General features: G+C 45.4%; 1 long non-coding RNA gene across 1 annotated transcript in view; it reads left to right on the top strand.

Annotated features, from left to right (window-relative positions):
• The first annotated feature begins 2050 nt into the window (after window positions 1–2050).
• The window catches only part of LOC140917982 (uncharacterized), a 29440-nt gene continuing 10215 nt past the window's right edge, over window positions 2051–21275 (top strand). Inside the window, exons 1-2 of the long non-coding RNA XR_013636414.1 lie at window positions 2051–2070; window positions 11048–11161. This is a non-coding gene — a long non-coding RNA (uncharacterized LOC140917982). The remainder of the gene's footprint in view (window positions 2071–11047; window positions 11162–21275) is intronic.

Below are 21275 nucleotides of genomic sequence, written 5' to 3'. Positions count from 1 at the left end.
CTTATTTTATATATTAAGTGTATTTAAACAGTTAATAAAAATAAAATGTAAGTGTTCATTAATATCTCTGTAACCAGAAGTCTTTAAAAGCTGCAACCTGTTTCTTTTAATTAAATTTCATGGCCTTGGCTTTTGTTTAATGGTAACTAAACAGCTTTTTAAAATAAGCTTGCTGATTCAAAAATAACCCCTGTTAAACATATTACTAAAAGCCCTAAAATGTTTTTTTCCTTCTTATTTTACACTGTTAAAAAGGTTCCTTTTTAGGTTGCTGTGGCTTTTAAAACCTACACATTTGTTTCCTTTAATCAAACCAATATATAAAGAAACTACATAAGCCTTTTGTGGTTTACTGTGGATTTTTTTGAAATTTTTCATATTATGTTCTAACCCTTTTTTAAAAAGTCACAGTTGGGATGGTTTGTAACTGGACCCTAACTTTTAAAGCTTTCTGCACAATTTACAGGCAATGAGGGCTGGGTTTGGTTATCTTTTTATTTTACATTTTTAATAAGTTAGAAAAGATGGGTTTTTTAGGCATTACTTTAGAAAACACATTGTTAAGGGCATTTTAAAATTGTTTATATTATATAAAAAGAAAAGGAGTACTCACAAAAGCTTATGCTCAAATAAATTGGTTAGTCTCTAAGGTGCTACAAGTACTCCTTTTCTTTTTGCGAATACAGACTAACACGGCTGCTACTCTGAAACCTTTCATATTATGTGTTGGCCAGCTTTTGTCTCGGGCGGGGGGGGGGGGGGAGGTCCTTTTTTTTAAAGATAAGAATGGACCAGGGGTCCTTTACTCGTTTTTTGGGGTTTTTTTGTTTTTTTTTCCTGGGAAAAAAGGAGGGAGGCATGTTACTACATAACTTAGCTTCTTTAAACTTTAATTGTAAAAAGTTCTTATTTTATATAGTAAGTTATTTAAACTGTTAATAAAAAGACTATGTAAATAGTGATATGCCCATTAACATTTCTGTAACCAGGAGGCTTTCAAATCTACACCTCTGTTTCCTTTAATTAATTTTATGGCCCTGGCTTTGTTTAATAGTAACTAAACAGATTTTTAAAGCAAACTTGCTCATTTAAAAATGCCCACTAAACTTATTAATAAAAACCCCTACAATGCTTTTTTTCTTCTTATAAACACAAAGTACACAAAAATACTTTTTGTTTTTATAAAGCATTATTTTAAATACAGCTTCTAAACACAAAACAAACACAGAAGCATGTATCTATGTCTCAGTCCATGGTCTGCAAACATTTAAGACCAAAAACAGTCTGATAATGCAACAAAAATTAAAATGTTTAAGTAAATATAAGCTTAATATAACTTTCACATGGATTTGTTAAAAAATGGAGAGGAAAATAAACTTCTCTCTGATCCACTGGATTACAGAATAAGAGGAATATAAACTAGCTGTTACTAAGGTTCTGTGGTTTTAACTCTGGGGTGTTTCTGCATGCTAATTTTTTATTGAAACACATGTAAAAATGTAAAATAAAGGGCTGTTTCCTCAAATAGGCTTGTCTTTTCAAGTGATTATAAAATAGAGCTTTATTACTTTACAAAACTTAATATAACTTTTACTTGCTTTTGTTCAAAAGTTTAAAAAGAAACAAACTTCATATCTCTTTGTTCTGGACATCTAACAGCCTTCTTTATCTCTAATTCACAGGCTAACAAAGCTGCTTTTGCTGCAGCTTCAAATTGTCCTCACCAAAAGCATAGGGAAAAACTTTTAAAAACTGTTTGTTATTAAGGGCTTATGGTTTTAACCTTTATTAAAGCACCCGTGTAAAAGTGCTACATGGCGGGAAAGATGCTTGGGGTTTGTTTTTTTAGATAAGAATAAAGCAGTTAAAGGAGAGAGGGGGTAGTGAGGGGAGGGGAGGGAGATCGCTCTTGTTTAAAAATCTTGGGACTGTAGGAGTGGTTCAGGAAAATTTATTCTATGACGCAACTGTAGAACAGCATCTGATTGGTCTGATCCAAAGGCAGAGGTAACTAGCCTGAGGGGTAGTGAGCCTTGGGAGCTCCCTCTTTCCGCAGGAACAGTCGCAAGGGTAAGATCTCTCTCTCTCTCTGACTCAACCACGTGCTGCCAATCTTTGTCCTTTGCAAAGGGGCTTTCTTTTCCTTTTTCCTGCCCTGTTCTCTCTTTTAACCTATCTTTATATGTTTCTCTTTTATTTAACTCTTTTAAATGCTCTTTTCTTAACCTATCCTTATATTTAATATTTTAAATGCTTTTCTATTAACCTCCCTTTATATTTTTTACCATGTGCTTACTAAACAGTCTCTGCTTTATAAAATTCCCTTTTTTGCCATGTGTTTTCTTTTAACCTTTTATATTTTTCTTTTATTTAATATTTTAAATGCTCTTTTTTTTAACCTCCCACCTCCTCTCCGGCTAATTAACTACTTAGCATAATCACCGTATCTCCTATATCTTGCTTGATTTCATCTCCAGTCATTTTAATAAGAACACCATACACTATCCTTTTGTTTCCAGCAGAAACTTGGGGAGTTGACAGCTTACTTTCCGTTTTCATAGAACCTTAGTCTTAAGTAGTTTCCCCACTTTTTTTTTACATTCCACTAACAAATCACCATCTTGTAGTTTCCTAGCTCTCACTATATCACGAGCGCACTTTTTTAACCACTCTGCTACTTTAGGAGGTTAACATCCTCTATCTTTATATCCTGAACCAGTGATTTCACAATTACAAAGTTTCCTATCTCCTACTTGCTGATCCTTCTGAATCACGCAATCCACCCTTTTCTTTTTCCGAACCTGTGACCATTCTTCCTCCTTGCCATCCCCTTCTACATTTTCTAGACTAGCTTCAGTATCATCCACTAAATTTTCCATCTCTCCTTGACAAGCTACTGCCCCACCTCAAAAGCACTTAGCCTTCCCAGTCTTCCTCTGATCCATCCAGCATGCCCTCTCCTCCATGAGTCAGTCCCAGCCTGCAAGACTTTTCTTGCTCTTTGCAGACATTTCCCTCCACCTCTTCCCCAAGCTGGGGGAAACGTCAGCCCAGCCCCAAAGCCCCCTCTGGCTCTCCACAGCCCTCTGTTTTATATACTCCAGGCCTAACTGAGTAACACGACCTCCTCCATTTTCTCCACCTAGGGAAGTGAGCTGATCCTGTCACAGGTGGGGCTGAACCTCATCTCCCCTTCTCTGGCTAGCCACCTGCGGAAATTTTTGTATAGCGACAATAGAGAGCTAGGTGCATTACAGATAGATATGAAGATGAGATCCCTCTCCCAGAGACCTTCCAATCTAGCTAGACAGTGTAAACAGAAAACATACAAGCAGAAGAGAGGTGATAGCAAGAGCAGGGAGACTGATCACTGAAATGGCACGGCATGTGTTTTAGTGGTCCTATGATGTTTATTTAGATTTTTTGAAGGGGGTGGGAATATTGAAGGCTTTCTGTGTATAAAGGAATAAATACTGGTAGTTGTCTAGTTTGGTAATATTTGACCAAGGAGGAAGATTAATTGATTTTAAATAGGACAAGTTCATCCTGGATGCAATTCCACTGAATCAAAGGAGTTATATCACTTCTAAAGAGAATTATAGCATCATAGTACCAATGCTATAGAAAATAATCTGCTCATGGTGGAAGTATCTTCCTGACTCCAGGCAGCTGCTGTTTGGCTTCTGCCCTGAAGCATGAGGTTTTATATTCCTTGTGCTTTTTAATATTAATGAATGTTACTGTGAACATTCTTATTAGGTGACAGTTAAGGTTTTACATTACAGTTCAAGTGAGATTAACATATTTTGTGTAGTGTGTGGTTTTATCCGCTGGAGGTGGAAAGGAGTTCCAGATGGAGGGGCAGAGTCTGTCAGTGAGACTTATTAATATGCTGTATTGGTGTCAAAATGTTGTAAATAAGTTGCCTTTTACTGATCATTTCCTTGCTTTTTGAGGGTTTATGTGGCTGGATTTTGCCTTTAAGAAACCTTAACTGTTTTTAACAATGTTTTTGTGCAGTTGGATTATAAATCCATAATCTTTTTCTAACTCCCACTAGCATTCTGTCCTCAATAATATCTTGACACAGTGAATTTGAAGGTTATTTATGCATTGTGTAACATAGTTACTAGAATCATAGAATCATAGAATATCAGGGTTGGAAGGGACCCCTGAAGGTCATCTAGTCCAACCCCCTGCTCGAAGCAGGACCAATTCCCAGTTAAATCATCCCAGCCAGGGCTTTGTCAAGCCTGACCTTAAAAACCTCTAAGGAAGGAGATTCTACCACCTCCCTAGGTAACGCATTCCAGTGTTTCACCACCCTCTTAGTGAAAAAGTTTTTCCTAATATCCAATCTAAACCTCCCCCACTGCAACTTGAGACCATTACTCCTCGTTCTGTCATCTGCTACTATTGAGAACAGTCTAGAGCCATCCTCTTTGGAACCCCCTTTCAGGTAGTTGAAAGCAGCTATCAAATCCCCCCTCATTCTTCTCTTCTGCAGACTAAACAATCCCAGCTCCCTCAGCCTCTCCTCATAAGTCATGTGTTCTAGACCCCTAATCATTTTTGTTGCCCTTCGCTGGACTCTCTCCAATTTATCCACATCCTTCTTGTAGTGTGGGGCCCAAAACTGGACACAGTACTCCAGATGAGGCCTCACCAATGTCGAATAGAGGGGAACGATCACGTCCCTCGATCTGCTCGCTATGCCCCTACTTATACATCCCAAAATGCCATTGGCCTTCTTGGCAACAAGGGCACACTGCTGACTCATATCTAGCTTCTCATCCACTGTCACCCCTAGGTCCTTTTCCGCAGAACTGCTGCCTAGCCATTCGGCCCCTAGTCTGTAGCGGTGCATTGGATTCTTCCGTCCTAAGTGCAGGACCCTGCACTTATCCTTATTGAACCTCATCAGATTTCTTTTGGCCCAATCCTCCAATTTGTCTAGGTCCTTCTGTATCCTATCCCTCCCCTCCAGCGTATCTACCACTCCTCCCAGTTTAGTATCATCCGCAAATTTGCTGAGAGTGCAATCTACGCCATCCTCCAGATCATTTATGAAGATATTGAACAAAACCGGCCCCAGGACCGACCCCTGGGGCACTCCACTTGACACCGGCTGCCAACTAGACATGGAGCCATTGATCATTACCCGTTGAGCCCGACAATCTAGACAGCTTTCTACCCACCTTATAGTGCATTCATCCAGCCCATACTTCCTTAACTTGCTGACAAGAATACTGTGGGAGACCGTGTCAAAAGCTTTGCTAAAGTCAAGAAACAATACATCCACTGCTTTCCCTTCATCCACAGAACCAGTAATCTCATCATAAAAGGCGACTAGATTAGTCAGGCATGACCTTCCCTTGGTGAATCCATGCTGGCTATTCCTGATCACTTTCCTCTCATGCAAGTGCTTCAGGATTGATTCTTTGAGGACCTGCTCCATGATTTTTCCAGGGACTGAGGTGAGGCTGACTGGCCTGTAGTTCCCAGGATCCTCCTTCTTCCCTTTTTTAAAGATTGGCACTACATTAGCCTTTTTCCAGTCATCCGGGACTTCCCCCGTTCACCACGAGTTTTCAAAGATAACCATGAGTTTTCAAAGATAATGACTCTTGACTTTCTACTGATGACATGAACTGTGAGAGCTAAATCCAGTATTACCACGCATCGGATATCCTCATAGGCTAGTGTTGCTGCTTACACCCAAGGGTTATGCAAAGGCTCACCTCTTCTACACCACCATTGCGTTTTCCTTCATAGTAGACTCCTTCAGGCCACTCAGCATCATCTCTCTCCTAGGCTGTAAACTGGAGAACCTTGATTTCTCGTGAATAAAAGGGCTTTAGAGAATTAACATGGTATACTTTAGGTTTTAAGGTAGGGTCTGGGGACGCTATGAGGTAATTAACAGCTCCCAGGCACTTTCAGACCATAAATGGCCCTCTCACAATGCTTCCATCTTATTGGCCTGGAGCGCTTTCAGGATCATGAGATGGTCACCTACTTCAAAGGAATGTTCTCTGGCATGTTTTTCATACCAGGCCTTTTGCTCTTGTTGAGCATCCTGTAGGTTTTTTCAAGCAAGGGCTAGAGAGTCCTTGCGGGTGTTTTGCAGGCTGGTTACAAAGTCCAAAATGTTAGTTCCTGGAGAAGATGTAACCCCCTCCCATTGCTGCTTCCCCAGCTGTAATGGCCCCTTAACCTCAAGGCCATAACCGAGGTCAAAGGGTGAAAACTCCAGACTGGGATGTGGTACAGCCCATTAGGCAAAGAGCAACTGCTGCAACACTAGGTCCCAATCACTGGAGTGCTCATTTACGAATTTACATAGCATGGCCCCCAAAGTTCCCCATTAAACTTCTCCACTAGGCCATTTGTTTGATGGTGGTAAGGGGTGGCAACCAAGTGGCTCACCCCATGAGTTTCACAAAGATGTTTCATGATCCCTGCCAGGAAGTTAGTTCCTGAATCTGATGGATGTTGGAGGGCCAACCTACCCTGGCAAAAATGTCTGCCAATTCCTGGCTCATGCCTTTAGCCCTGGTGTTGCTTAGAGCTACTGCTTCTGGCCATCGGGTGACAAAATCCATGAAGGTCAGTATGTATAGCTTTCCTCTGGGTGTACTCTTAAGGAAAAGATCCAGAATATCCAAAGCTACATGCTGAAATGGAACCTCAATGATGGGGAGTGGCTGGAGAGGGGCCTTGACCTGGTCTTGGGGCTTTCCCACCCTCTGGTACACCTCACAAGAAATGGACATAGGTAGGAACATCCTTGCCCATTCCCTCCCAGTGAAATGACTTCCCCAAACAGTCTTTGGTCCTGTTCACCCCAGCATGGCCACTAGGGTGATTGTGGGCTAAGCTCAAGAACTTTTCCCTATACTTAGTTGGAACTACCAACTGTCTGTGAGGATGCCAGTCCTCCTTGTGCCCACCAGAAAGGGTTTCCTTGTATATGAGTCCTCCTTCTACAACAAACCTGGACCTTTTGGAAAAGCTGAGAGGTGGTGGGTCTCTCCATGCTGCCATCCAAGCTCCCTTGAGGCTTTCATCCACTTCCTGCTCTGCCTGGAATTGCTCCCTTGATGCTGGAGAGATTAGTTTCTTGCTGGGTTGTGGACTTGGGCTTGGTCCCACTGGAAGCGATGCAGGTGATGGGATTGTCTCCGTCGATTGTGAACCGCTTTCCACTGGTGCACTAGGTTGTACTTCAGGCTCCAGTTGAGCTTCTTGCTCTGGTTTAGCTGCTGCTGCAGGTGCAGGCTCTGTGGCACCCTTTGGTGCTGGCTCCCCTGTCTCTGGTGGGGTTGTAAGCACGGGCTCTGGTGCTGACTACTCTACCAGTTCCAATTCTTGGGCTGGTTCTGGGTAGGTCCCAGGAACTGGATCTACAACTGCTGCCATAGACTTTGGTCTGGGATCTGGTTTCACCACCTCTGCCTGGGTCCCTGTAGGAGGCTCAGGAATGGAGTTAAGTGTGGAGGCCTGTTTAGCCTGGCTGCAGGTGTCCAGCCCCACCCTTTTTGTTAGCCTTACGTGGTATGTCTTCTCCCAGCAGCATGGGAATGGGATAATCGTCATAGACTGCAAAGTCCATATTCCTGACCAGCCCTTCTACTGGACTGAAGGGAACTTGGCTGAAGAGAAGTTAAAAGAGTTGGCCTTAAAGTGTTGCACTGTCATCTGGGCCTCTGGGTCGATGAATTTGGGGTCCACCAGGGATTGGTGGCGAGCTGACATCTGTGCTCCAGTGTCTCTCCATGCAGTAATCTTCCTCTGACCCACACTCACAGTATCCCTTCGCTCTGGGATATTTGCGAGGCATCTGGGCCTGAAGACTCTCGTTGGGACCCTGGGGTGATGAATTGCAGTCGGCTGGTGCTCTTGGGGCAGTTGGCCTTCACTTGCCCCAGCTCATTACATTCAAAGCATCGCCCAGCTGACTGTGGGCTGGGGCGAGGTGGGTGGTTGGAGAGTGGGGTCGTGGGACAAGAGGGCATCTGGGGTTTCCCTGGCTGTGTGGAGGGCTCCTCCTTGCGAGGTGGGGCCTTGGGCTGACTTTGATTGTGGGGTGTTGTCTCGGGTTGCCCCTTCTGCTATCCGCACTAACTGCTTGTAGCTTTCTTCTCCTCTGCCATCTCCACCCATTTGGCTTCGATCTCCCCCACCTCAATTACAGTTTTAGGCTTCCAATCTAGGATGTACCTTTCTATTTCCTCAGGAACACCCTGTAAGAATTATTCCATTTGCATGAGGCGAGACAGATCTTCCAGAGTCTTCACACTTGCTCCTGATATCCAGGCATCCTAATTTTTCACAGTGTGGTAGGCGTGTTGGAAAAATGCCATGTCTGGTTTCCACCTTCGGGCTCTGAACCGCCGACGGTCCTGCTCAGGTGTTAGCCCCATCCTAATTCTGGCCTTTTCTTTAAAAAGTTCATACTTGTTTGTGTGTTCTTTAGGCATTTCAGCTGCCACCTCTGCTAAAGGTCCACTGAGTTGTGGCCTCAGCTCCACCATATACTGGTCTGTAGGGATGTTGTACCCAAGGCAGGCCCTTTCAACATTTTCTAAGAAGACCTCTGTATTATTGCCTACCTTGTATGTGGGAAATTTCTTGGAATGGGGAGCAGTATGTGGAGGACCACCGATATGGCTACCTGGTTGATCCATCTTAGCCTTTTCCAGCTCTAAGCGCTTCAGCTCCATTTCCACCTCCAAACACTTCACCTCTCTTTCCACTTCCAACTCCAAACACTTTGTTTCCAAATGCTTTGCCTCTCTCCTCTCCTCCACTTCCACCTACGAGCACTTTGCATCCACTTCCAAGTATTTCATCTCTGCTTCTATCTCCAAGCATTTCATTTCCAAGCACTTTGCCTCTCTCTCCTCTCCTGCCTCCAAGCACTTTGCCTCTAGGAAGAATTTCTTCCTCAGTTAGAATTCGGCCTGAGTTAAAGGCATCCCTCCATCCTGGCACTGGGATCTTGGTTGGGGAGAGCGCTGACCCTTCCCTCCTGAGAAGTCTCCATTCCCCCAGCCCTTCCCTGCATTTTCGTCATGAAGCTGGATGTCTGGGCTTGATCTGGGTCAGTCTTCTCTGTGGTGTGACGCTTTGGGAAGACAGGTTTCTCTAGAGTTTCGGTGGACAGGGCTGCCTTTGATGTTGCACTCTATATATTTATGAAAAAAGAAAAGGAGTACTTGTGGCACCTTAGAGACTAACAATTTTCTTTGAGCATAAGCTTTCGTGAGCTACAGCTCACTTCATCGGATGCATTCAGTGGAAAATACAGTGGGGAGATTTATATACATAGCGAACATGAAACAATGGGTGTTACCATACACACTGTAACCAGAGTGATCACTTAAGGTGAGCTATTACAGCAGGAAAGCGGGAGGGGGGCGGGGGGAAACCTTTTGTAGTGATAATCAAGGCGGGCCATTTCCAGCAGTTGACAAGAACGTCTGAGGAACAGTGGGGGGGGGGGATAAACATGGGGAAATAGTTTTACTTTGTGTAATGACCCATCCACTCCCAGTCTCTATTCAAGCCTAAGTTAATTGTATCCAGTTTGCAAATGAATTCCAATTCAGCAGTCTGTCGTTGGAGTCTGTTTTTGAAGTTTTTTTGTGGAAGTATTGCCACTTTTAGGTCTGTAATCGAGTGACCAGAGAGATTGAAGTGTTCTCCAACTGGTTTTTGAATGTTATAATTCTTGACATCTGATTTGTGTCCATTTATTCTTTTATGTAGAGACTGTCCAGTTTGACCAATGTACATGGCAGAGGGGCATTGCTGGTACATGATGGCATATATCACATTGGTAGATGTGCAGGTGAACGAGCCTATGATGGTGTGGCTGATGTGATTAGGCCCTATGATGGTGTCCACTGAATAGATATGTGGACACAGTTGGCAACAGGCTTTGTTGCAAGGATAGGTTCCTGCGTTAGTGGTTCTGTTGTGTGGTGTGTGGTTGTTGGTGAGTATTTGCTTCAGTTTGGGGGGCTGTCTGTAAGCAAGGACTGGCCTGTCTCCCAAGATCTGTGAGAGTGATGGGTCGTCCTTCAGGATAGGTTGTAGATCCTTGATGATGCGTTGGAGAGGTTTTAGTTGGGGGCTGAAGGTGATGGCTAGTGGCGTTCTGTTGTTTTCTTTGTTGGGCCTGTCCTGTAGTAGGTGACTTCTGGGTACTCTTCTGGCTCTATCAATCTGTTTCTTCACTTCCGCAGGTGGGTACTGTAGTTGTAAGAATGCTTGATAGAGATCTTGTAGGTGTTTGTCTCTGTCTGAGGGGTTGGAGCAAATGCGGTTGTATCGTAGAGCTTGGCTGTAGACAATGGATTGTGTGGTGTGGTCTGGATGAAAGCTGGAGGCATGTAGGTAGGAATAAATACTGGTAGTTGTCTAGTTTGGTAACATTTGACCAAGGAGGAAGATTAATTGATTTTAAATAGGACAACCCCCTTTGTTGGTTTTCCAACACGATCTGGGGACAGAAGAATAGAACAGTGTAGGCAATACTCCTTTTTAGAGACTCATAAAGGTGGGAAATGTATTAGGAAGCGCAGTTTGTGTCAGGGGAAGTCTCCCTGTGCTACAGCACCAACACAGTAGTAAGGAAGAGAAAAACACCAAAGGGATAAGGTAGAGCAAGTAATAGTGTATATTATAGATAAGTGCATGTAACTGCTTGCACCTTCCAATCAAAATTGATTTGAGATTCTTGATGCACACCTAATCTTAGAGTATGCATAGTCTTCAATTCCTTTCTCAACATACATAATCTCAGGACATGCATATTCTTCAATTCCCACAGCCTCTACTCTCATCCTTCTCTTCCAATCCATGTGGCTTGAAGAAATTCTGAGTTTTTTAACTGCTGATTTGGCATGATAATGATAACCACAAGTCTCCAAAGTTTTAGCAACTAAATAATACCTTGAAGAAAAAAGATAACAGACAATATATGTAATGCCTTTGACTTGGATCTCCAACAGTCAGTGTCTACCTGTTTATTACGCAGATATGCACCTTGTTCCTTTGCTTTGTCATGGACACCAGTGTTCGAGCAAGTTACACAGGGACACGTCACATCATGTGGATCCTGTCATTGTGACTGTATCTGCCATGAACACAGGTAATGCACGCTGTCCATCATGCAGACAGTAATCATAAATTACTCCTCAGGGCATTCTGCACCAAAAAATTAAAAATTATGCACCAAAAAATTTAAAATTCTGCACACTATTTTAAAATTCTGCAAAATGTATTTGTCAAAATAACACTACATAATCACACCAGTTTCAATTATTTTGGTAATTTATTTCAAAATACCTGTCAGCAAGTATGTCTGTAACAATACAGACACACACAAAAATTCCCTCAGGAATAAAGTTAAAGAAACCCCTATGAAAACCCTGTTCCTGTTTCTCTGCAACTCCCCTGCCCCCGAGCCCAGCCAGGGGCCAGATGCCCACAACCCCTCCCCACAGAGCCCAGGAATACAGAGGGAGAAACAGCCTGATGGTCGGTACCAGGCTTGCATGGAGTTTCCCGCCTGCTGCCCTTTCCTTCTCTCAGGGCATGCTGGGAACAGCAACTGCCAGGAACCCTCTAGCTCCCTCTCCCTCCCACAGCAGTGTCTTCTTTGTGCAAGCTGGGCTCTGTTGGGTCCAGTGGCAGCTAGCAGCATTGCAGCCCATTTCTGTGGGGGAAAGGAAATTCTGTGCACACATTAATTTCTGCAAAATTCTGCATTGCGCAGTGGTGCAGAATTCCCCCCAGGAGTATACACCTATCAGGGATGGTCTAAATAATACTTAGTCCTGCCATGAGTGCAGGGGATTGGACTAGATGACCTCTCGAGGTCCCTTCCAGTCCTGTGATTCTATACATTCTGTTCTACCTGAGAGGACAGAGCCTGCCCCACTCCTACCTCCTCAGAAACACCCCAAAGCCCTGCCCCTCCACGCTGAGCATGCCACAACAGTGAGCAAGAGGGACTAAGTGTCACTCTCTCTCACATGCATGACTGCCCATCTTCTCTCGCCCCGGCCAGGGTGATTTATGTTTCTATCAGCTGCTTCAGTCACCCAAACTGACTTGCCTGCACTGCCAGGGAGGGATACATAACTGCTCTTGCAGCTTCCCTTTGCTTCCCCATCAGAAGTCATTTTTCTGTGAGGAAGCAAAGAAATCTTCAGGGGACATGAATTCTGCGCATGCGCAGTGATGCAGAATTCCCCCAGGAATAATAAATACAGGTGACATACAGAATGGGGTCTCAGCTTTCCTAGTTGCCTTTTGTGATGGCAGATGACACAACAGTTCTATTCGTGTGCCTGACACAAGGGTTAGTGCCCACCTAGAAGACTGTGCTTCCACATTACTGACATCAAAGTATTTTCATGTGAATCTAATGTTCATTATATTTCTTCATTCTGCCTGTAGCTTTCACTTTCAAGGACTTTCCTTGACTTTTGGCTCTCTTTTATCAAACATCAAACAGCCGTGTTAGTCTGTATCCACAAAACCAACAAGGAGTCAGGTGGCACCTTAAAGACTAACAGATTTATTTGGGTATAATAAATCTGTTAGTCTTTAAGGTGCCACCGGACTCCTTGTTGTTTTTATCAAACAATACACTAAACAATGTGTCCCCAGTACCCTTAGTTTACATTCCCTTGGGAACTCTGCAATAAAGCCAGAGAGTGTACGTAAATGGTTTTGGATTTCTCTAAGATGGTATTGTGCTAATTACCACAGCACTGTTTGAAGTGCTGATCCTTACAGCACAGCACAATTTTGCCTTCTATCTGTATATTTTATTCATTCTCTTTGCTTTTGGTTGAGACTCCCTTGCTGTCCAACTCTTCTGTTCATGGCATATGATAATTACATTGATTTCAAAGATTAACACCAAAAAGTCCACATCTTGATCTCTTATAGTGTAATATCTAAACCCAAGTTTTGTTTCTTCCTCAACTGATTTGCTCCTAAAATATTTAATTCCTTTTTCTGAAGTTGTTAAATTTAATTGATAGACACTGAACTGAAGGGGGAAAATATGCCATCATTATGGTCACATCATGCCCTGACCTGCTGAGCCCAGTAACTGATTTGTGTCCCTGCAGTCTCCACACTGTTCAGTGTGAAGAGAACAAAACAATAGAGTCCACCACATGTGATGTGGTGGGGAAAAGTAGATATGTAGGTAGCCCCTGTCACATCTATCTAGCTACCTTCCCCCACACCACAAAAATATATATGTGACTGATGGGATAGGTAGAAAAAGTGATGTGGGCCAAAAGGCAAGGAGAGAAATTGCCCTATTAACCCCTTGTACGCCAGTGTGGGGCAGATGCCCCATCATAGACAGACACCATTAGAAGCTCAGCAAATTAATTATGGAAAATGCTGCTTCTGTGACATGGACAGAGAACACAAATTAACAAGATTTCCCAGTTAACTGTAGTGTTAAATCCATAGTTGCTTCTGAGGAGTGGAGAAACCAGAACACTTCCTTTTGGTGAAGGAGCAACAGCTTCTAAACAGGCTGGAGTGGGTTGTAAGGAATCAGTAGTAGAAAAGGAAGGGTTATGTTATGAATCAGATTAAGCAGCACCCTTACCTACTGTGAGGTGCTTGGGGGGTAGGGGAGGATTGCTCATCCCAATAGCACCACAGTATAAAAACAGGCATGGGTTTTACTGGGGAAGACTGCAGCTGTAAACAACCCTCCCCCAGCCTGCTTGAGCTGTGGCTCTTGGATTTTCCTCCTTTTTAGCCTTTCAGATGCAGAGATGAACAGCATGAATCTTCAGGCGAGACAGCCTATGGCAGTGTCAGTCTCATCACCAAAAAAACAGCTGGCAGAATATAAGTCTTATGGGGGACTGGGCACGTCTCTGTGTGAAGACATTTGCTAGCCAATGATAAAATTACACAGTCACAATGAGGATGTGGGGAAAGAGTTATTTACCAAGTTAAATACCAGTGATTCTGCTTTTCCTAATTACAGAAGAAAATTGCCTAGTGCATAATCTTGTACAACATATGTATTAATTTTAAGGGACATTGTCATCTTAAAAATCATACTTTTTGAAAAATGTACCTACTATTGTTATAAGTTATATCGAAGATAATCATAACTGGGGGGGGGTGATTCTCATCCCTCATCTAGTCTCTAATTTTTAAAGTTTGACACAACTTTGTTTATAGTCAATTTAACTGTTTTCCCCCTTTGTAGTCAATCATTTGAGCCCAGATTATGCAAACATTGACACATGGCTAACTTTACCCATGCCATCTGTGAGAGGCATAACTCAGAGTGCTTTAAGTGTCCACAGAATTGAGACCTTAGTCAGTTTCTCCTGTCTGTGTGGGTCTCTCTCACAGCAACCAGTGAGGGAAAAACATTTAAAAGAGAGAATTGTAACAGGTGGCTTACCCCTTAATGGCTGGAGGCCAGCCCTGATTACAAAACAGTCCCCACCTCTGAGGAATCAGGCAATTCCTGGGGCAACAAAAATGATTAGGGGACTGGAACACATGAGTTATGAGGAGAGGCTGAGGGAGCTGGGATTGTTTAGCCTGCAGAAGAGAAGAATGAGGGGGGATTTGATAGCTGCTTTCAACTACCTGAAAGGGGGTTCCAAAGAGGATGGCTCTAGACTGTTCTCAATGGTAGCAGATGACAGAACGAGGAGTAATGGTCTCAAGTTGCAGTGGGGGAGGTTTAGATTGGATATTAGGAAAAACTTTTTCACTAAGAGGGTGGTGAAACACTGGAATGCGTTACCTAGGGAGGTGGTAGAATCTCCTTCCTTACAGGTTTTTAAGGTCAGGCTTGACAAAGCCCTGGCTGGGATGATTTAACTGGGAATTGGTCCTGCTTTGAGCAGGGGGTTGGACTAGATGACCTTCTGGGGTCCCTTCCAACCCTGATATTCTATGATTCTATGATTCTAATTACAGTATAAAATCAACAGGAAGGAGCAGGAGGTTGTCTAGAAATCTGTGGCCATGCCTGTAGAGATTGAGGATATGTCTACACAAGAATAGCACAGCTGCAGCTATGCTACTGTACTGTATACACTTGTTGCAATGATGGAAGGGTTTTTTCCATTGTTGTAGTAAATCTTCCACTCTGAGGGGTGGCTGTGGCTAAGTCAATGGGAGAATTCTTCTGTGGACTCGGTAGGTGTCTACACTGGGACATAGGTTGGCTTAACTGTGTCTCTCAGGGTGTGAGTGACATAGCTAGGTTGACCTAAGGGTATGTCTACACTACGGAATAAGGTCAAATTTATAGAAGTCGTTTTTTTAGAAATTGGTTTTATATATTCAAGTGTGTGTGTCCCCACAGAAAATGTTCTAAGTGCATTAAGTGCATTAACTCGGCGGAGCGCTTCCACAGTACCGAGGCTAGAGTCGACTTCCAGAGCGTTGCACTGTGGGTAGCTATCCCACAGTACCCGCAGTCTCCGCTGCCCATTGGAATTCTGGGTTGAGATCCCAATGCCTGATGGGGCTAAAACATTGTCGTGGGTGGTTCTGGGTACATATCGTCAGGCCCCTGTTCCCTCCCTCCCTCCGCAAAAGCAAGGGCAGACAATCGTTTCGCGCCTTTTTTCCTGAGTTACCTGTGCAGACGCCAAACCACGGTAAGCATGGAGCCCGCTCAGATAACCGTCACTGTATGTCTCCTGGGTGCTGGCAGACGCGGTACGGCATTGCTACACAGTAGCAGCAACCCATTGCCTTCTGGCAGCAGATGGTGTAATAGGACCGGTAGCCGTCATCGTCATGTCCGAGGTGCTCCTGGCCACGTCGGCTGGGAGCACCTGGGCAGACATGGGCGCAGGGACTAAATTTGGAGTGACTTGACCAGGTCATTCTCTTTAGTCTTGCAGTCAGTCCTATTGAACCGTCTTATGGTGAGCAGGCAGGCAATACGGATTGCTAGCAGTCGTACTGTACCATCTTCTGCCGGGCAGGCAAGAGATGAGGATGGCTAGCAGTCGTGCTGTACCATCTTCTGCCGAGCAGCCATGAGATGTGGATGGCATGCAGTCCTTCTGCACCATCTGCTGCCAGCCAAAGATGTAAAAGATAGATGGAGTGGATCAAACCAAGAAATAGACCGGATTTGTTTTGTACTCATTTGCTTCCCCCCCTCCCCTGTCTAGGGTCCTCATTCCTCTAGGGCACACTGTAGTCACTCACAGAGAAGGTGCAGCGAGGTAAATCTAGCCATGTATCAACCAGAGGCCAGGCTAACCTCCTTGTTCCAATAAGAAAAATAACTTAGGTGCACCATTTCTTATTGGAACCCTCCGTGAAGTCCTGCCTGAAATACTACTTGATGTAAAGCCACCCCCTTTGTTGATTTTAGCTCCCTGAAGCCAACCCTGTAAGCCATGTCCTCAGTCACCCCTCCCTGCATCAGAGCAATGGCAAACAATCATGCGTCTGAGTTGAGAGTGCTGTCCAGAGCAGTCACAATGGAGCACTCTGATGGGGCTAAAACATTGTCGCGGGTGGTTCTGGGTACATATTGTCAGGCCCCCGTTCCCTCCCTCCCTCCGTGAAAGCAAGGGCAGACAATTGTTTTGTGCCTTTTTTCCTGAGTTACCTGTGCAGACACCATACCACGGCAAGCATGGAGTCCGCTCAGGTAACCATCACTGTATGTCTCCTGGGTGCTGGCAGACGTGTTACTGCATTGCTACACAGTAGCAGCAACTCTTTGTCTTGTGGCAGCAGACGGTACAGTACGACTGGTAGCCGTCATCGTCATTTCCGAGGTGCTCCTGGCCACGTCGGCTACGAGCGCCTGGGTAGACATGGGCGCAGGAACTAAATTTGGAGTGACTTGACCAGGTCATTCTCTTTAATCCTGCAGTCAGTCCTATTGAACCATCTTATGGTGAGCAGGCAGGCGATACGGATTGCTAGCAGTCCTATTGCACCATCTTCTGCCGAGCAGCCATGAGATGTGGCTGGCATGCAGTCTTTCTGCACCATCTGCTGCCAGCCAAAGATGTAAAAGATAGATGGAGTGGATCAAAACAAGAAATACACCAGATTTGTTTTGTACTCATTTGCCTCCTCCCCCGTCTAGGGGACTCATTCCTCTAGGTCACACTGCAGTCACTCACAGGGAAGGTGCAGCAAGGTAAATCTAGCCATGTATCAACCAGAGGCCAGACTAACCTCCTTGTTCCAATAAGAACAATAACTTAGGTGCACCATTTCTTATTGGAACCCTCCATGAAGTCCTGCCTGAAATACTCCTTGATGTAAAGCCACCCCCTTTGTTGATTTTAGCTCCCTGAAGCCAATCCTGTAAGCCATGTTGTCAGTCGCCCCTCCCTCCGTCAGAGCAACGGCAGACAATCGTTCCGCGCCTTTTTTCTGTGCGGACGCCATACCAAGGCAAGCATGGAGGCCGCTCAGCTCACTTTGGCAATTAGGAGCACATTCAATACCACACGCATTATCCAGCAGTATATGCAGCAGCAGAACCTGGCAAAGCGATACCGGGCGAGGAGGCACCATCAGCACGGTCACGTGAGCGATCAGGACATGGACACAGATTTCTCTGAAAGCATGGGCCCTGCCAATGCATGCATCATGGTGCTAATGGGGCAGGTTCATGCTGTGGAACGCCGATTCTGGGCTCGGGAAACAAGCACAGACTGGTGGGACCGCATAGTGTTGCAGGTCTGGGACGATTCCCAGTGGCTGCAAGACTTTCGCATGCGTAAGGGCACTTTCATGGAACTTTGTGACTTGCTTTCCCCTGCCCTGAAGTGCATGAATACCAAGATGAAAGCAGCCCTCACAGTTGAGAAGTGAGTGGCGATAGCCCTGTGGAAGCTTGCAACGCCAGACAGCTACCGGTCAGTTGGGAATCAATTTGGAGTGGGCAAATCTACTGTTGGGGCTGCTGTGATGCAAGAAGCCCACGCAATCAAAGATCTGCTGATATCAAGGGTAGAGAGTCTGGGAAATGTGCAGGTCATAGTGGATGGCTTTGCTGCAATGGGATTCCCTAGCTGTGGTGGGGCCATAGACTGAACCCATATCCCTATCTTGGCACCGGAGCACCAAGCCGCCGAGTAGATAAACCGCAAGGGGTACTTTTCAATAGTGCTGCAAGGACTGGTGGATCACAAGGGACGTTTCACCAACATCAACGTGGGATGGCTGGGAAAGGTACATGATGCTCGCATCTTCAGGAACTCTGGTCTGTTTCAAAAGCTGCAGGAAGGGACTTTATTCCCAGACCAAAAAATAACTGTTGGGGATGTTGAAATGCCAGTAGTTATCCTTGGGGACCCAGCCTATCCCTTAATGCCATGGCTCATGAAGCCATACACAGGCAGCCTGGACAGTAGTCAGGAGCTGTTCAACTACAGGCTGAGCAAGTGCAGAATGGTGGTAGAATGTGCATTTGGACGTTTAAAGGCACGCTGGCGCAGTTTACTGACTCGCTTAGACCTCAGCGAAACCAATATTCCCACTGTTATTACTGCTTGCTGTGTGCTCCACAATATCTGTGAGAGTAAGGGGGAGACGTTTATGGCGGGGTGGGAGGTTGAGGCAAATCGCCTGGCTGCTGCTTACGTGCAGGCAGACACCAGGGCGGTTAGAAGAGCACAGGAGGGTGCAGTACGCATCAAAGAAGCTTTGAAAACCAGTTTCATGACTGGCCAGGCTACGGTGTGAAAGTTCTGTTTGTTTCTACTTGATGAAACTCCCTGCCCCTTGGTTCACTCTACTTCCCTGTAAGCTAACCACCCTCCCCTCCTCCCTTTAATCATTGCTTGCAGAGGCAATAAAGTCATTGCTGCTTCACAGTCATGCATTCGTTATTCATTCATCACACAAATAGGGGGATGACTACCAAGGTAGCCCAGGAGGGGTGGTGGAGGAGGGAAGGAAAATGCCACACAGCACTTTAAAAGTTGACAACTTTAAAATTTATTGAATGCCAGCCTTCTTTTTTTTGGGCAATCCTCTGTGGCGGAGTGGCTGGTTGGCCGGTGGCCCCCCCACCGCGTTCTTGGGCATCTGGGTGTGGAGGCTATGGAACTTGGGGAGGAGGGCGGTTGGTTACACAGGGGCTGTAGTGGCAGTCTGTGCTCCAGCTGCCTTTGCTGCAGCTCAACCATACACTGGAGCATACTGGTTTGGTCCTCCAGCAGCCTCAGCATTGAATCCTGCCTCCTCTCATCACGCTGCCGCCACATTTGAGCTTCAGCCCTGTCTTCAGCCCGCCACTTACTCTCTTCAGCCCGCCACTTACTCTCTTCAGCCCGCCACCTCTCCTCCTGGTCATTTTGTGCTTTCCTGCACTCTGACATTATTTGTCTCCATGCATTCATCTGTGCTCTGTCAGTGCGGGAGGACAGCATGAGTTCGGAGAACATTTCATCTCGAGTGCTTTTTTTTTTCTTTCTAATCTTCACTAGTCTCTGGAAAGGAGAAGATCCTGTGATCATTGAAACACATGCAGCTGGTGGAGAGAAAAAAAGGGACAGCGGTATTTAAAAGGACACATTTTATAAAACAGTTGCTACACTCTTTCAGGGTAAACCTTGCTGTTAACATTACATACATAGCACATGTGCTTTCATTACAAGGTCGCATTTTGCCTCCCCCCACTGCGTGGCTACCCCCTCAACCCTCCCCCCTCCCTGTGCCTAACAGCGGGGAACATTTCTGTTTATCCACAGGCAAACAGCCCAGCAGGAACGGGCTCCTCTGAGTGTCCCCTGAAGAAAAGCACTCTATTTCAACCAGATGACCATGAACTATATCTCACTCTCCTGAGGATAACGCAAAGAGATAAAGAACGGATGTTGTTTGAATGCCAGCAATGCTTTGTTCTACAGTGATTCCCGACTATGTGCTACTGGCCTGGAGTGGTAAAGTGTCCTACCATGAAGGACGCAATAAGGCTGCCCTCCCCAGAAACCTTTTGCAAAGGCTTTGGGAGTACATCCAGGAGAGCCACGAATGCCAGGGCAAAGTAATCCTTTCACATGCTTGCTTTTAAATCATGTATAGTATTTTAAAAGGTACACTCACCGGAGGTCCCTTCTCCGCCTGCCGGGTCCAGGAAGCAGCCTTGGGTGGGTTCAGGGGGTACTGGCTCCAGGTCCAGGGTGAGAAACAGTTCCTGGGTGTCGGGAAAACTGGTTTCTCCGCTTGCTTGCTGTGAGCTATCTACAACCTCATCATCATCATTATCATCTTCTTCATCCCCAAAACCTGCTTCCGTGTTGCCTCCATCTCCATTGAAGGCGTCAAACACAGCTGGGGTAGTGGTGGCTGAACCCCCTAAAATGGCATGCAGCTCATCATAGAAGCGGCATGTTTGGGCTCTGACCCGGAGCGGCCATTCGCCTCTCTGGTTTTCTGGTAGGCTTGCCTCAGCTCCTTCAGTTTCACGCAGCACTGCTTTGGGTCCCTGTTATGGCCTCTGTCCTTCATGCCCTGGGAGATTTTGACAAAGGTTTTGGCATTTCGAAAACTGGAACGGAGTTCTGATAGCACGGATTCCTCTCCCCAAATAGCGATCAGATCCCGTACCTCCCATTCGGTCCATGCTGGAGCTCTTTTGCGATTCTGGGACTCCATCATGGTCACCTCTGCTGATGAGCTCTGCATGGTCACCTGCAGCTTGCCACGCTGGCCAAACAGGAAATGAGATTCAAAAGTTCGCGGTTCTTTTTCTGTCTACCTGGCCAGTGCATCCGAGTTGAGAGTGCTGTCCAGAGCGGTCACAATGGAGCACTCTGGGATAGCTCCCGGAGGCCAATACCATCGAATTGTGTCCACAGTACCCCAAATTCGATCCGGCAAGGCCGATTTAAGCGCTAATCCACTTGTCAGGGGTGGAGTAAGGAAATCGATTTTAAGAGCCCTTTAAGTCGAAATAAAGGGCTTCATCGTGTGGACGGGTGCAGGTTTACATTGATTTAACGCTGCTAAATTCGACCTGAAGTCCTAGTGTAGACCAGGGCTAAGTTTTAGGTGTGGAGCAGGCCTAAGAAGGCTCCTGCAGGGCCCTGAGTTGCATGAGAAGGCACCAGTTGGGAAGGGCTGTGGAGAAGCAGGTTTAAAAAAACTAAGGTAAGTGGAGGATTCCCTGTAACCAGAAGTCTTTAAACCATGATTTGAGGACTTCAGTAACTCAGCCAGAGGTTATGAGTCTATTACAAGAGAGAGTGGATGAG

The sequence above is a fragment of the Lepidochelys kempii genome, chromosome 10 (genome assembly GCF_965140285.1).
Source record: "Lepidochelys kempii isolate rLepKem1 chromosome 10, rLepKem1.hap1, whole genome shotgun sequence".
Taxonomy (NCBI): Eukaryota; Metazoa; Chordata; order Testudines; family Cheloniidae; genus Lepidochelys; species Lepidochelys kempii.
This window is presented reverse-complemented; position numbering and strand designations above follow the sequence as displayed.